The 14,774-nt window shown below is 42.2% G+C and overlaps 1 protein-coding gene across 1 annotated transcript in view; it reads left to right on the plus strand.

Annotated features, from left to right (window-relative positions):
* Window positions 1-14,774, plus strand: part of ptgr2 (prostaglandin reductase 2) — a 174,759-nt gene that overhangs the window by 90,657 nt on the left and 69,328 nt on the right. The gene's annotated exons all lie outside the window — the stretch shown is intronic.

The raw sequence follows: 14,774 nt of genomic DNA on the forward strand, positions 1-14,774 counted from the left end.
CAATGAAAATCTAAAAAAAAAAGGAAAAAAAATCTGGAAAATGAAATAAAAATAAATAAATCTGAATGAAGTTATCTTTAATTACATTATTATAAGTAATACTATTAGAGTTGTACTATTACTCGAACGAAAATAAAAGCTTGGGGGGGGGGGGGAGATGCAATGCAAATGAAAGACATACTGTGTATCCCTATTCCCTGACATAATTTTATAGCTAAACGGACAGAATTCTATTTTATTTGAATGATGAAACCCAGCTGCCATTAATAGTTGGAAATGGAAATTGTAATTGCGGAAATTGTGGAAATGGTGGAAATGGAAATTGCGGAAAATGCGGAAATGGAAATTGAGGAAATTGCGGAAATGGTAATTGCGGAAATTGCTCTTCACTTATAGCTATCTATTTTCAGGTAGATTGTTTTATTTTACTCAGTCAGCCATATCACTACTCATTTTTTTCATGAAAAAGGTCATAGCTGGGTAATCTATTTTCAGGCAAATTGTGTTTATTGTATTTTATTTTACTCAGCCATAACAATTTATTTTCTGTTAACCAACTTGCTGGCTGGCAGGCAGGCAGACAGCTACTCATAGACAGGCAGACAGACAGACAGCTACTCATGGAGAATTGGACAGGCAGGCAGTCAGACAGCTACTCATAGACAGGCAGACAGACAGCTACTCATGGAGAATTGGACAGGCAGGCAGACAGCTACTCATGGACAATTGGACAGGCAGGAAGGCAGACAGCTACTCATAGACAGACAGACAGCTACTCATGGACAATTGGACAGGCAGGAAGGCAGGCAGCTACTCATAGACAGACAGACAGCTACTCATAGACAATTGGGCAGGCAGGCAGACAGCTACTCATAGACAGACAGACAGCTACTCATGGACAATTGGACAGGCAGGAAGGCAGACAGCTACTCATAGACAGGCAGACAGACAGCTACTCATGGACAATTAGGCAGGCAGGCAGACAGCTACTCATAGACAGGCAGACAGACAGCTACTCATGGACAATTAGGCAGGCAGGCAGACAGCTACTCAGACAGGCAGACAGACAGCTACTCATGGACAATTGGACAGGCAGGCAGGCAGACAGACAGCTACTCATAGACAGGCAGACAGTAAGACAGCTACTCATTGACAGACAGACAAATAACTACTCATGGACAGACAGACAGGCAGGCAGGCAGGCAAAAAGAGCTACTCATGTTATGTTATTATGTTATTATAACAGCTACTCATGTTATGTGCAATAATTTGTGCAGTTATGGAAACAGCTCTTTGTGTTTATGCAAGAAAATGTAACACATTTATTTATTTACATATTGTGTGCATGCACATTGTACTTTGATACATTTTGCGAAAATAAAGCAATTGAAAGAGAGAAGTTATCAAGTATCATTAATGTCGTAATTTTATCTACTGGCCCCTGGCACCTTGCCATTTTTGTTATGTGGCCCACAGGTAAATCTATTTGAGTATCCCTGGCCTAGGCTACTCCATGGTACGATGGAGTAGGTCAAGACTTCACCTGATAGGTAAGGGTTCAAATGTGTATTTTGTGAGTAACTAATTGGAATGCTCCCACCTGCTTGGTGTGGGAGGTATGTAAGCTCATGCATACACACTCGTTCACTGATTGACAGCCACAGGAATGCCTGGCACCTACTACAGTTTCAGCCTTACATCACACCGTTAGAAAACATGCAACAGTTTCACTCTGAACAGGTAGCACAGCATTGCTCTTGTATGCACACAAATATATGCACACCTACTATAATTGTGTTATTATACTGTATAGTGTGTATATTATTAATATTAACAGCATAATTACTGATGTTTTGTAGTGTCATACTTTAAGTTCCACTTTAATAAATGGACCCATAAGGATGTATGGCTTTTTATAGGTTTTACAGTAATATCTATATTTGGACAGTTTCAAACTGTGGAAACACCATGGCTCCTTTGTACTGGGTCTGCGTTGCGTTGGCCACACCCAAGGAAACTATGGTTCAACTTCATTTGGGTCCAATTGTATACTGAGGCTTTTACTGAACGGTTGCCTGGATACCAAACAGAAGTCCCTTTCCCAGCCAGTACAGACTCAAAGGGCTGCCAACATTGAAGACGTATTGTTTTTCAAATCAATGAATGACGACAGACCATACTACACGCACGAGCGCACACACACACACACAGTTGACCTTACAATATGATAGAGGTTGCCAAATAAAACAATGTGTTAAGGACAAAATTTGATGACAGAGGCACTATAAAGTCTAGTTCTCAGGGTGTGTGTGTGTGTGTGTGTGTGTGTGTGTGTGTGTGTGTGTACTCACAAACAGATGGAGAATTATTATCAGCCCCGATATTCACACCCATGTGAATGGGTGCTGTACATTACAGTGTAGAATGTTTGTAGAGTAACATTTGACATCTCCAGGCATACAGCAGTGTTTCTCAGCCAAAGGTTTAGGCCTATAAAGCTTTCAAAGTTTAAGGTTTAAAAGTTTGAAGCACATTGTTCTGACAGGATGGTGAATAAAGACAAACTAATATTCAGAGGTCATCGCCATGCTGGTGGACATTTTTGTCAAAAGTCTATTTTTGCCACGGACATGCAAATGAGTGGACAATAATGCAAATAATAATGGTCACATGCAAAGGACAAGAAACACTGAAAGAGTTAGACCTGAATTCCATTTGTACACTCAGTTATGGACGGTGGTCCTTGAAAATGAAAAGGTTTGAGAAACCACTGTACTAGTGGACTCCTAATGTGCCATAGTGTCATAGTAAAGTCTGACAATCAGTAATGGGGTCTTAATTGTGATTAAAGAACATGGGAAAACCAAGAAACAATTGAGAACCACCAGTAGGCTAGTAATTCTCTTTTTTATTTCAAGGACCACCTGTTTGATATTCAATAGGCGATGATGAGAACCTCCTGGAATCCCCTCAAGGACCCCCGATGGTCCCTGGACTCCACATTGATGGACCAATGCAACTCCTTGCAAAAAAAACAGTTTTAAGGACATGTCACACCAATGCAACTCCTTGCAACTGCTGGGGATATTTGGGGATAATGATTCCATGCAACTACTCACAACCGTTTGGTTGCAAGGAATTGCATGGCAAATCATTGCCTTAGGTCCTGCTGTATACCAGTATTGGGTGTGTCAGTGTGTACTGTGTACATGTGTGCATTGTCGATATGTGCCTGCACACAGTGCACAGTGCACGTGGTCACTAAGGCAAATATGATGTACATTTACTGAACTTGGGTGATAAACCTTCTACAGTGAGTGAACTGTAATGTTCTTTCAGTTGACAGGAATCAACTGCTCTCTGTCTTTTCCTATATGGACAATTTTGCTTCACCGAGGAGAGCAAAATTATGTCTCGCATCATAAAACTATATTTCCTCCATCTACAGTAATTCCCTAAATAGAACATATATCCTTCCAGGGCTGTGAAAGTTCCATGGACTCAAGTCTTCTACCATATGGCCCAAAACCCTTTGTACCGATGCCAAAGCAACCTTACTGGAGAAGAGGGAGGAGTGTACGGGTCACTTATGGAACGGAGACAAGTCTCAATGGATCAGTTAGTCACTTTTCCCTACGTTCCAGTCTCCGTTTAAAGTGTAAACACTTCCGGCTTAGTAGATTTAGATGTTTGGTCATGTTACAAAGACGGGAACCAGACAAATCAGCCAGTCCATTCTGAGAGGAATTCGATGACATTATCTCATGAAATGGAGGTTGGCCGTCATTTTTAGTACCATGAGAAAATTTAAACTCAGTCAAGGGAGGATTCAAGCCCGCCCCAATCAACTAAGTAATAGCTTACTGAGTAGAGTATTTAATATGTTAAATTTACAAATGGGACCATTATCTGTGATGAAATGAGAATACTCTCCCATTAAAACTCAGAGCTGTACATGCAGGCAGGAGGCAGGCTGACACTGAGCAACTAAAACAGTGGTTCCCAACCTGGGGTCTGGGCCCAAAGGTAATTCAAAGTTCTAAAGGGGTACCAGCTTTTGTCAGATGTAAGAAGGGGGGCTGAGAACCACTGCACTACCAGGGAGGTATGCATCCATCACCATACTGGTTCTGACCACCATTGGTCCAAATGGAGCCTTCACGGGTCTGTAACTCTGAGATATCTCTGGGACCCCCCATCTATGCTGTAAAATAAAATCTGTAGTATTATTAATTACAGATTATGGTTAAATCATAATCTGTGTATCTAACTCTGAGAATGTACAACATGCATTTGTACACTCTCAGAGTTACAGGGTACATTTGGTCCCTGTGGTGGTCCTCGGACCTGGCGCATTATTTCTTCAGTAAGATAAAACATAAGGAATGCACATGTATTTGTCTGAGAAAGTTCAGACAGGGAAATGGGATGAGTTACATTTGCCTTTACAATCAAGGTACCCTTGAGCAAGTCACATAACCCTGGCCTGGATAACAGTCATTTATTTGTTGTCCGTTATTATTACATCTTTTAATGTTTATATATCTTTTTTTAATCTGGTTGTATTACATTATAAAATAATTGTAACAGTATAAAGGTATTACTGTACATTACAGTATGTATCCGGTGTATTACAGTATCCAGGGTTACGAGGCGCCAAACTCTCAACTTCCCCAGTGAAGCTGGGCACCAGTAGAAGACTTGGGTTCTATACTATTGATCTCTACAGCCTGGACCTCACTCAAGAATAAATTCACTGCGGGATCAACTCCCATTCACTTGGCTGACAGACAGTCAGAGCCAAACTGTTTTTCCTATTGCCTATTCAGTTAACAAGGCTGAATGAATGAATTATCAAGGCACCTCCCAGTAATTAGATTCCACTCTTCCCAAAGCTCACTGATCCACAGTTATTAAAAGGTCTGGATGTTAAACATAGCAACAATGCATTGGCCGTTGGGGTAATGGTTTTTCCAGTAAGCATTGTTTCCGTCATGCTCCTATTTTAAACAGAACATCTGCGATGAGAGGAGTGTCTGGAGTGTTAAATTAACACTCTGGAGTTTACTAGTGTGTCCATTTGACTGATAACTCCACTAACATGCCGTCGCCCATCCCACATTTCCATGTTAGCACTGATCCCAGTTTAGTGACATGAGACGAGAGCATGTGCAAATGCTATAGTGATATCTTCATTTCATTGATGATTGTGTGCATCAAGGATTCGGATTCCACCTTCCCACAGAGTTTCCTCTGACACACTACTGATAGGAATCTGACCCACAAACACACTTAGGTTTACCAGGTTTACAGGCGTGAAACAGTGGGTGAAATGTTTTTGTTATTTTGATAAGAGAAAGGGAGAGCTGGTTCACAGAATGATGTCTTGGTCGGACCCCTCTCTCCTATTGGCTTCTTCTGGCCAAACCAGGCTTAACTCAACAAAACAGATGCATCTATACATTCTGTACGTTATGGGATAACTGTTGAGTCGAGACCCCAGAACCTCCTCATGACCGCTGGTGGCCCAAACACCAGCCTCCAAGCTCTCCTTCTTCCCTCTTCTGCGTGGCCAAGGTCATCTTCTCTCCTGCTGCCCGTCACGTGATCAGCAGCACATAATCGCATGGCACACGTGGGCTGGCCAGCATTTCAAACTGATGAGAGATACGTGAGACCATGGCACCATGTCCCTGTTGAGGCTATTGAGCCTTGCTTTTTTACACCTACACTTCAGTAACAGTTCTATTCCCCTCATCTCTCTCTCTCTCCCACTGGGCCCCTCTGGGTCCGCCCAGCCGTACTCTCCCTCTGGGCCCCTCTGGGTCTGCCCAGCCTATACTATGAGGGGATTTTCACGCTTTGGTTTTAAGGGATTCTTTTATGCATTGATATCTGTAGCGAAAAGAGACCAGCTGCTTCTCCAGGGTTATCTCACATTTATTGTGTCACAGCTGCGATCAAACATGACCGGGGTGAGGGCGGTCAGTGGGCTAGCAGTGGGAGACAATGGTGGTGGTGGTGGTGGTGGGGGTGGGGGTCGGTTAAGTGCCGTCCTGGCAGAGCTACTGGTTTGTGCATGCCATGCCAGGAACGCACATCATCTGGCAGATCAGTCGGCGAGACACTGAAAACAGAGGAGCTCACTTTGGTTTGACTTCCAAGAGCAACAGCAAGGCTTTCTCTCTCCTCTCTGTTTTGTCTGGTCTGCACAGAGGTGGATGCAGTCAGGGAGAGATAATGTGGAGCTGCTTTGTTTCCTGCAACACTGCAGCTTGACGTGGTATTCTTGCAGAGATCTCAGCTGATTTAGTAACTGGTATTCAAGAGAAGTTACATGCTGTTGAAGTGTTGGTTGAAGTAATGGGTGAAAAACTGTCCAAGTTGTACATTATTAGTACAACTAAAACACCCAGCCCAAGCTGTGTTGAGGTTCACGTCAGGCCTCACTGGCACTGCAACATGAAGGGTGCATATCTCTATGGCTTGAAATGACACGTTACAAACAATTATCTGTATTTCAATCAACTTACAGCAACTAACAAATTACAAAGCTTCAACAACAGGCGAAGAGAAGATGCAAGTTTTATGATGATCAGATCATTTTCAGTGTGTTCTGCCACACCCCTCAGACATCAGGAAACAGCTGCAAAATTGATTATGTGGAACAGCTTGACCCGCATCATTACGTCATTAGTCTTTTCCCTCTTTTGTCACAGTTTCCTGTTTTTCTGTAGTTGTTACAGGTCCACATTGTAGACTTTAGTGAATTAGTGCACAACTTAATCTGATTATGCTGCTGCATACCTGTATTTTCACCATTCTGCAGGCTATACATGGATGGCTGATGATTAAAAATCTTTTTTATTATTATCACCTATGCTGCTGCATTGTCTGAAAGAAAGCTGAACAAAAATAAGTTTTCTCTTATACCGGCACACAAGATGTAAAAATCACCTGACAGGCTACAATTCAAATGTATAATGATTAAAATTATCCAAAATGGGTTAACTCCATGACATCGTTTTTCACTGAATAATTCAAATTTAAAAGTCACTGCATCTCATAATGAATGCTTATAATGCTCATGAAAAGCAGTTCCAGAGTTATTTCCCCACAGCAGAGCAGACTACATCATGCTAAAATGAAGTAGATAGTGAACAAGAGTTCCTTAGTGTTTAAGAGCATCCCCACCGATCCAGTTATTAGCCAGGACAACAAGGTCTGGTGTGTATGTGTAGCAGAGTGGCTATTTTTGACTAGTGGTTAAGATATTGGACTTTCACGTAGGAGACCCGAGTTCGAATCCCGGGCGTTACATTGGTGCTGTGACCCAGATGGGGTTTCCCCGTGGGAGGTCGTCAAAAGGGGGGTGAGTGTAGCAGAGTGGCTCAGAGCCTCTGCCTGATAGCCTCAAAAGTCTAATATCTCCCCTGGTCCAAAAGGGATATCCCTTTGGGCTATTGGACTTTCATGTGGGAGACCTGAGTTTGAAGCCCGGGCATTACATATGGTCACTTCGCCTACAGGGCGTGTGAAAGGCACTATTTATCTGACATGGTGTCAACTCCACCTATTTCTAATCTGTGACTAATCTGAGAAATAGGGACCAACTCATGAAGATCCAGTTATCAGCTGCATTGTTGGTCTTATCAGAACTGCAACGCTGATGCTAGTTTAGTGGTTTAGTGGTTCTTTACTCCATTGGTATTAGAACATAAAGTTATTTACAGGGGTCAAAAGAGATAGATACTGTAGGCTAGATAAGAAGAAGAGATTTCAGGTTCACACAGAAACTATATTAAAACTTAGTTTGTATTGATATACCGGTATATCAAAATAGATTTGTACCACACCATACCCGATGTTTCGGTATACTTCAAACTCATCTTCTGCTTTAAAACTACAATCCAGGACTTATTTACAATAACATTTAAAAGATTAGTCATTTAACTTAATGAAATAACAAAAATAACTAATCAAAAATCTCACCATTCAAGAACGATATCAACCAGAACCAGGTACATGTATTTGAATGAATTTATAAATGAATTTGTTTTGCTTCAATGCAATTATGCAATTATGCTTTTATGCAATTCCAAAGAATCTAATCGGACGGAAACGATTGTGAGAATCCGAGGCCACACCCAGTGATGTCACAGCCCCTTCAGTACTGTAGTTGTTCTGTAGCCGCCACACAGCCAAGGCCCATTTCTCCATACAATGGACCCAGTGTGCACACTGCAAAACTGACATGGAAAACTGCTGAGGAGGGGAGTTTAGCTGTAGTGTTGGAGGCAGTTTCCAGTCACTCACGGAGGAGGGAGAGAGATGACTGGAATGTCATTATTGACAGAAGATGGTTAATAGAGAAACCAAAATGACAAGATAACTCATTGCAGAGCATGTTGGTGAAGTTCCCTTATTCCCAAAAACTCAAGTCTCTTTGTCTTTAGTCATATGGTGCAAACAAAAAAGAAAATAACTGCACATGGTTGAATTCTCTTTAAAGGTTAACATCATGCAACATAGTATTATGCCAGCTTGCAAAAGAAACCAATGGGACAAAATCTCAAAGACAGAAAAAGGGGGCACAGACAAAATTACAATGCCGCACACCAGCATGTAAAGATCCCCAGCTGTTGCTGCGATATTATTTCACAGGATTCTTGAGCGGTCAGAGCTCTATTCCCACATACTGGAAGCCCACCATAGCTTGGAGCCCTTCAGGGCTAGCCTATCACTTGGGAAAACATTTTCTCTACTCCCCCCCCCCCCCTTTTTTTCCTTTTTTTTTTTTTTTGTCTGGAGAGAGGATCATGGTTTGTTTTTGTTTTTTGAGGAGATGGTTACTAAGGAGACCAAAGTTTCTCAGACTATGGTAAAGTTATTTCTAACCTTTCTCTTTTATCATTTGTATCGTAAATAATAATCTTGGAGAAGTAGTTAACCTCTTAGCTGAAAGCTTTTCCTCCTTTGGTCGAAGAAAGGTTGAAGAAACTAGATTAGACTCACGTTTAGTTTGCATTTACAGTATATGAACGCTTTTTCAGAAGATCCTGACCTCTCATGAGAATAACATGTTATTAGCACTAGATTATGGGATGCCTTGTTAGCTGCCAAAGCACGACAGGACAGGCAGTGGTGTACTGCCAGAACTGTGGCTCAAAATCCCCCCACCACAAGAAACATCACTTGATTCAAGCCAATGGGAAACCACAGGAATATATGGCTCCAAAATACAAGAATGCAGCCTCATGAAAGTCCTTTCACAGCGAACCCATCTTCACTGATATTATCCAGGGATCAATTCAGTTTCTGTTATTGTATAGTATTGATGTATTTTTGGCATAAAAGTACTGCGTAAGCGGCTGTGTGCTTCAGTGGTTGCTAAGCAACATGCTAAAGCCTGAGGTTGCAAGCTGAGGTTGTGTCAAAACCGGTTTTCATCTTCACTCATTTTGAAAGCACCTCACTATCTGGAGCTCTGTTCAGTGTCTGGCTAGATCCCACTGCCATGAGTCAACTTCCTGGTTCCCCTCTGAGATAGAACCCACACAGGAGCTCTGCTGTTGGGCTGCCAGAAACCACATGACACAGCAATTACAAATGTCTCTAGCACTGACTTTGAAATAATGATATCTCTATTCAGTTGGGCCTGAATGGACAGGGAAAGTACAGAGTGGTAGAACTGTTTTGGCTGGTTATGCAGTAGGTGAACCACAGTGGTCTGGGTACTGTAAGACTGATGTCTAACTGTTGTACATCCTAACAGTGTCCTGACAGTGGTCAACAAACGTTCTCCAGGAGTTGTACTGTAACTCCAGTGAGTGGGAGCGACAGCATGTTTTCTCTGTATGCTTTTCATTAGTCATAATCATCTTGTGTGTGTTTCTCATTACTTAATACTCCCACAATATAATCCCACAATTCCTAGCCCTCTTCAAATTCACCAGCTCTTTCCGGAGTTCTGCCACATTTAATGAGTTGCATTTATGGCGAGCAATGCCATCGTAAACAGGAGACCACATGGGTGGCCACCGGCCATGGCCGTAGTGATAGCAACTCCAGCAACAGCAAACAAAAATATTCAGATTATCATAATCATCGTTCATCGCTGAACTAAAATCACCTTTCCACAAAACCATTGAAATTGTGTTTAATTTGGATACAGGTTGTAAAAGACAAACCAGGGGGCTGTCATTTATGACCTGTTAGAGGAACGAGCTGTCAAAATAAAAGTTCTGCACAGTGCCACGATCCCATCCTGTCAAAATCCTATGAAACTGCTATCTCTACAGCATATCCATCATTATTTTCATGAAGTCGATCCTATAGTATTTATGAAAAAATAGAGAGCTGTCACTCACATCGAGTGTCTAACAAGAATGATTTGCGAGTCTCAGACCTCAGTATAATGTTGGGTCACTTTGGTATGGTGCCATTCACAGACCTCAGTATAATGTTGGGTCACTTTGGTATGGTGCCATTCACAGACCTCAGTATAATGTTGGGTCACTTTGGTATGGTGCCATTCACAGAGGAAAGACTGATTGCTTCTTCAGGAACACGGTGTCTTTGTGGAAGAAATACCACGAGACCTATTTAACTTCCATTTTTTCCAATTGGCTCGGAATTCTTCTATTGCACAGAGCATACAGTCAGTGGGCTATTTTCCAAATACAAGCTTTCAATCATTTTGGCCCACTTATGCTACAATGGATCAAATAAACGTGTGTATGAGTGAGAATGATAAAGTATGATGTAGATCAAACAATGCTGATAAGGAGTAGAGAGAATGCAGAAAATGTACATACATCTAAGCATTCCTTTAGGAAATAATGTGCCATTTTGGCCAGTTGTGTATGCGCGCACAACACACACACACACACACACACAGCGTCTGGTTGCACCCCGTTGTGAGCTTGTAGAATCTGTAGATCTGCCTTTTCGGCAACGATAGACTGAGAAGTCGCACATTGAATTATTATTATAACTCTATGGCAAGGAGTTTTGAGTTTCCCAAACGTATTATTATGAATTGGATTATAAATTATGGCAACGGAGTCTTGCTGGGCAGCAATTAAGCACCACATGCCTTGGGTGTAAGAGGACGGTTGTTCTCGTTGAGCCCCAACGCTGGAAGGGTCTCATGTGGAGTTTCTATATGTTGATCTGACCCCCATGCCAAAGCGCCAGCTCTCCCCCAGCAGTCTGCCGTCCCCCAGCAGTCTGCCGTCCCCCAGCAGTCTGGCGTCCCCCAGCAGTCTGCCGTCCCCCAGCAGTCTGGCGTCCCCCAGCAGTCTGCCGTCCCCCAGCAGTCTGCCGTCCCCCAGCAGTCTGGCGTCCCCCAGCAGTCTGCCGTCCCCCAGCAGTCTGGCGTCCCCCAGCAGTCTGCCGTCCCCCAGCAGTCTGCCGTCCCCCAGCAGTCTGCCGTCCCCCAGCAGTCTTCCGTCCCCCAGCAGTCTGCCGTCCCCCAGCAGTCTGCCGTCCCCCAGCAGTCTGCCGTCCCCCAGCAGTCTGCCGTCCCCCAGCAGTCTGCCGTCCCCCAGCAGTCTTCCGTCCCCCAGGCGGATGCGTGCACGAGACCTCGCCCTCAGGGCGTCTTACTGGTTATTATTATTACACAAAATTGCATAGGCCTATCAACAAGCTCAAGCTCTAAATAGCAGAGAATATTAGGTATAATTTCTGTGCCATCGGGTAAATGGCATTCCATCACACTCCCCTAACAGACTCAAACAAATCTATTTTAAGATTTAAATACTGTATTACATTAGGTCATAAGTCAAACATGCCAACCTCATTCTTTATTTTTGCAAGTCATAAATATTTATGATTTAAGAGTAACTTAATGAATCATTAATAACCATGACGTGGTGAGCCTGCGTATGTTTTCTACTGCACGGTTGGTCACCATTGCTACTGGCTGTCCCTTGCATGACTTACGTTACGAGTAGAAGCACAAGAAAAGCATGCAATTTCCTGCAGTTTGTGAACCATTAACAGTGACTGATTTGCAGCAGGGTTTTTCGTGGCATATTCACCGAAAACGTAACCTTACAAACCTTACAGTTGATGATTACTTACAGGATTGAAGACTTAAATGCACATCTTAGCTGAGAATGAAACGAACCATGAAGCTATATAAAGAATCAAAAGAAAACCACGGTGCAATTGCCTGTTAGGAGTAGTGGGCAGGACAGGCCATTCCAAACATTGGCTTTCTGTAAAGCTAGGAGCAGTTTCCAGGCCTGTTCGAGGGGACCTACTGGCTTTGTGAGCATATTGTATAAACCCCTCCTTATGGTGCAGTAAATCATACAGAGAACATTAATGTTTAATGAAAATAAATGTATGATCTCTTCAGTAGCGGATCTGTACTAATATTCCTTTTCTGCCTAACACTAAGCCTTTCTCCTACCCTAGTATTTTGTTATCATTTGATATTATGAACATTTTATCTATTGTGTTTTATAAATTAGTAAAATTACATTGGTTATTACTCTCAACTGTTTGTAAATTCAATCTAGTCCTTTTGGTAAAATTCTAAGTATGTATCATTATCATAGGCATGGCAGAGAGATAGACTGGCAAAGTCATTGGCGACCACAGGATTCGTCGTGAATCTACGGCAAAAAAACAAAAATGTCAAGGCAGCAGTCTCTGAAACAGAAGCCTGCTGATGTCATTTTTGAAACACTCTTCAAAACGTTGTTTGAAACATTGGAAACCAAAAACGACAGATCAAAGTCTGCCCCCTGAGAGTCTGGCCATGAAATATAGCCTATCTCAGCCTTAGGCCAATTGGCACACACATCTTGGCTCGCAGGCTGTGTAGCTCAAACATTGCACAAGGAGGATTTACAGTCCCCATTTTGTTGATCAAGTCAAAGAAGGCGTCAATGAGGTGAGACTATAGGCCCATTCAGTCGTTAACAGTGACAAATTACTTTTGGATGAGGACAATCCTGTGTTTACATGCATGTACTGCCATTTATGTTAAACTAAATATATATGACCTCACAAAAGATTTTCTCAAACCTCTTACAGGATATTAACACTGCTATAAAGCAGCATGAGCTCAGGCCAAAAATACGCTAATAATGTCCGGAAAGCCTAACATGTTGAGGTTTTTGGGGTACCGAAGGGAAAGCCGGTTGGTGTGCTAAATCACAGGGTTCACGGTTAGAAGATACTGTATCTGACACCTCCGAGGGAACGGTATTTTAATATACTATAAGGATCTGTCTTTATGGAAGAACTGTGCATGCGCGTGTGGTTTCTGTTTACAGTCAACTGGAAACACCTGCAGGGCTGAGAATGCTCAGAGTTGAATTACTGACTCGTATGTCCTGGAGGCCGTCAAATAAAAGAAGAATTGTCTGTTTTTAATAACTTGTCTGATGGAAGAAGACAAAACATAATTATGTGGAGAATATCTATATTTATTGGTTGTTATATGATTCAGCATCAGTCAGAGTTCTCGTTCATCCTGGGTCTCCCACAGAGAGCCACAGGGCTATTTTTATAGCACTGGTGCCATTGTGTGATTGTGGAAAATTGGAGTCATCTACTTAACGAATGCAAAACGCCATCATTTCAAGGTTGGCGTTTTTCAAAAAGCTGGTTGCCCATTTAGCTAATGACTTCCAGCACCGCTACTCTAAGAGTCTAAGGTTTATGTGGTATTGTAAAAAGCTGAAGTGGGTTTCAGCAGAAAACAAGGAAGCCACAATGGAGCTGTTGGTGTTCTACTAGGATGCTCTGTTAAACCATAGACCATAAAGAATAGTGTTGAACGAGTATAGCTTCAGGCGAGCAATTCCATTGGACAAAGATGCAGCCCGATGGTGCTTACAGTTCCCGCAAAGCTAACCCAACCGTGTCTGTATTTTGTTACAAACCCTACCTATTAAAAGAGCTCCCTACCCAACTCAGAACTACCGGTAACCTAAAAGAATGGCTGGCCTTATTAATATACAATTTAGCATAGTATAGTTTAACTCCATGAACACCTTGGTAGCATCCTCTGCCCCCTGCCTCTCCTTTCTCTGTAAATATACCTTTTGGCATAGTGGTAGCCATGCTACTGAGTTTTCTATCACTATGTATTTTATTGTATTACTGATAAATTGAGTACAATGGACCAAATGGAAACAAGCCCCCTGGGTCTTTATGCGTTATACTTTTATCATAACCTTTGAGTACCTGTATGTTAACACATTTGTTAATAAAGCATTCAATCAATATAATCAAACAAACAAACTCTGTGCTAACCAGATATGCAAGTAACAGTCATTCTTCTACATTACATCATGGTTGGTTGTAATCCCAATAAAGAATGACCTCTTGTGTGTTATTGCTGTATTGTTCAAGGTAGCCTTAGCCTGAGTGATGACCAGGTGATGTTCAATCTTCTGTCAGCACAGCTTTGTGTGGTTTAAAGCTTCACAAACATCACAGAATTCTATAAGCACGCAAGAGTTCAGTAATGTTGACACAAGTATGTTGACAAAGAGTTTAGGTTATCACAAGGCATGTTCTGTTAGCAATCAGATGAGTGTGTGTGTGTGTGTGTGTGTGTGTGTGTGTGTGTGTGTGTGTGTGTGTGTGTGTGTGTGTGTGTGTGTGTGTGTGTGTGTGTGCGCGTGTGCGTGTGTGTGGGGGGGGGGGTTACATAGCTGTTGGAAAGATCTAGACTCAGAACCAAGTTAAGGGTGAATTATGAATCTTCGGTATCCAACATACAGTATAACAAATGTTGGTAAAGT

The sequence above is a fragment of the Protomyctophum bolini genome (assembly GCF_963924005.1).
Source record: "Protomyctophum bolini genome assembly, chromosome: 15".
NCBI lineage: Eukaryota > Metazoa > Chordata > Actinopteri > Myctophiformes > Myctophidae > Protomyctophum > Protomyctophum bolini.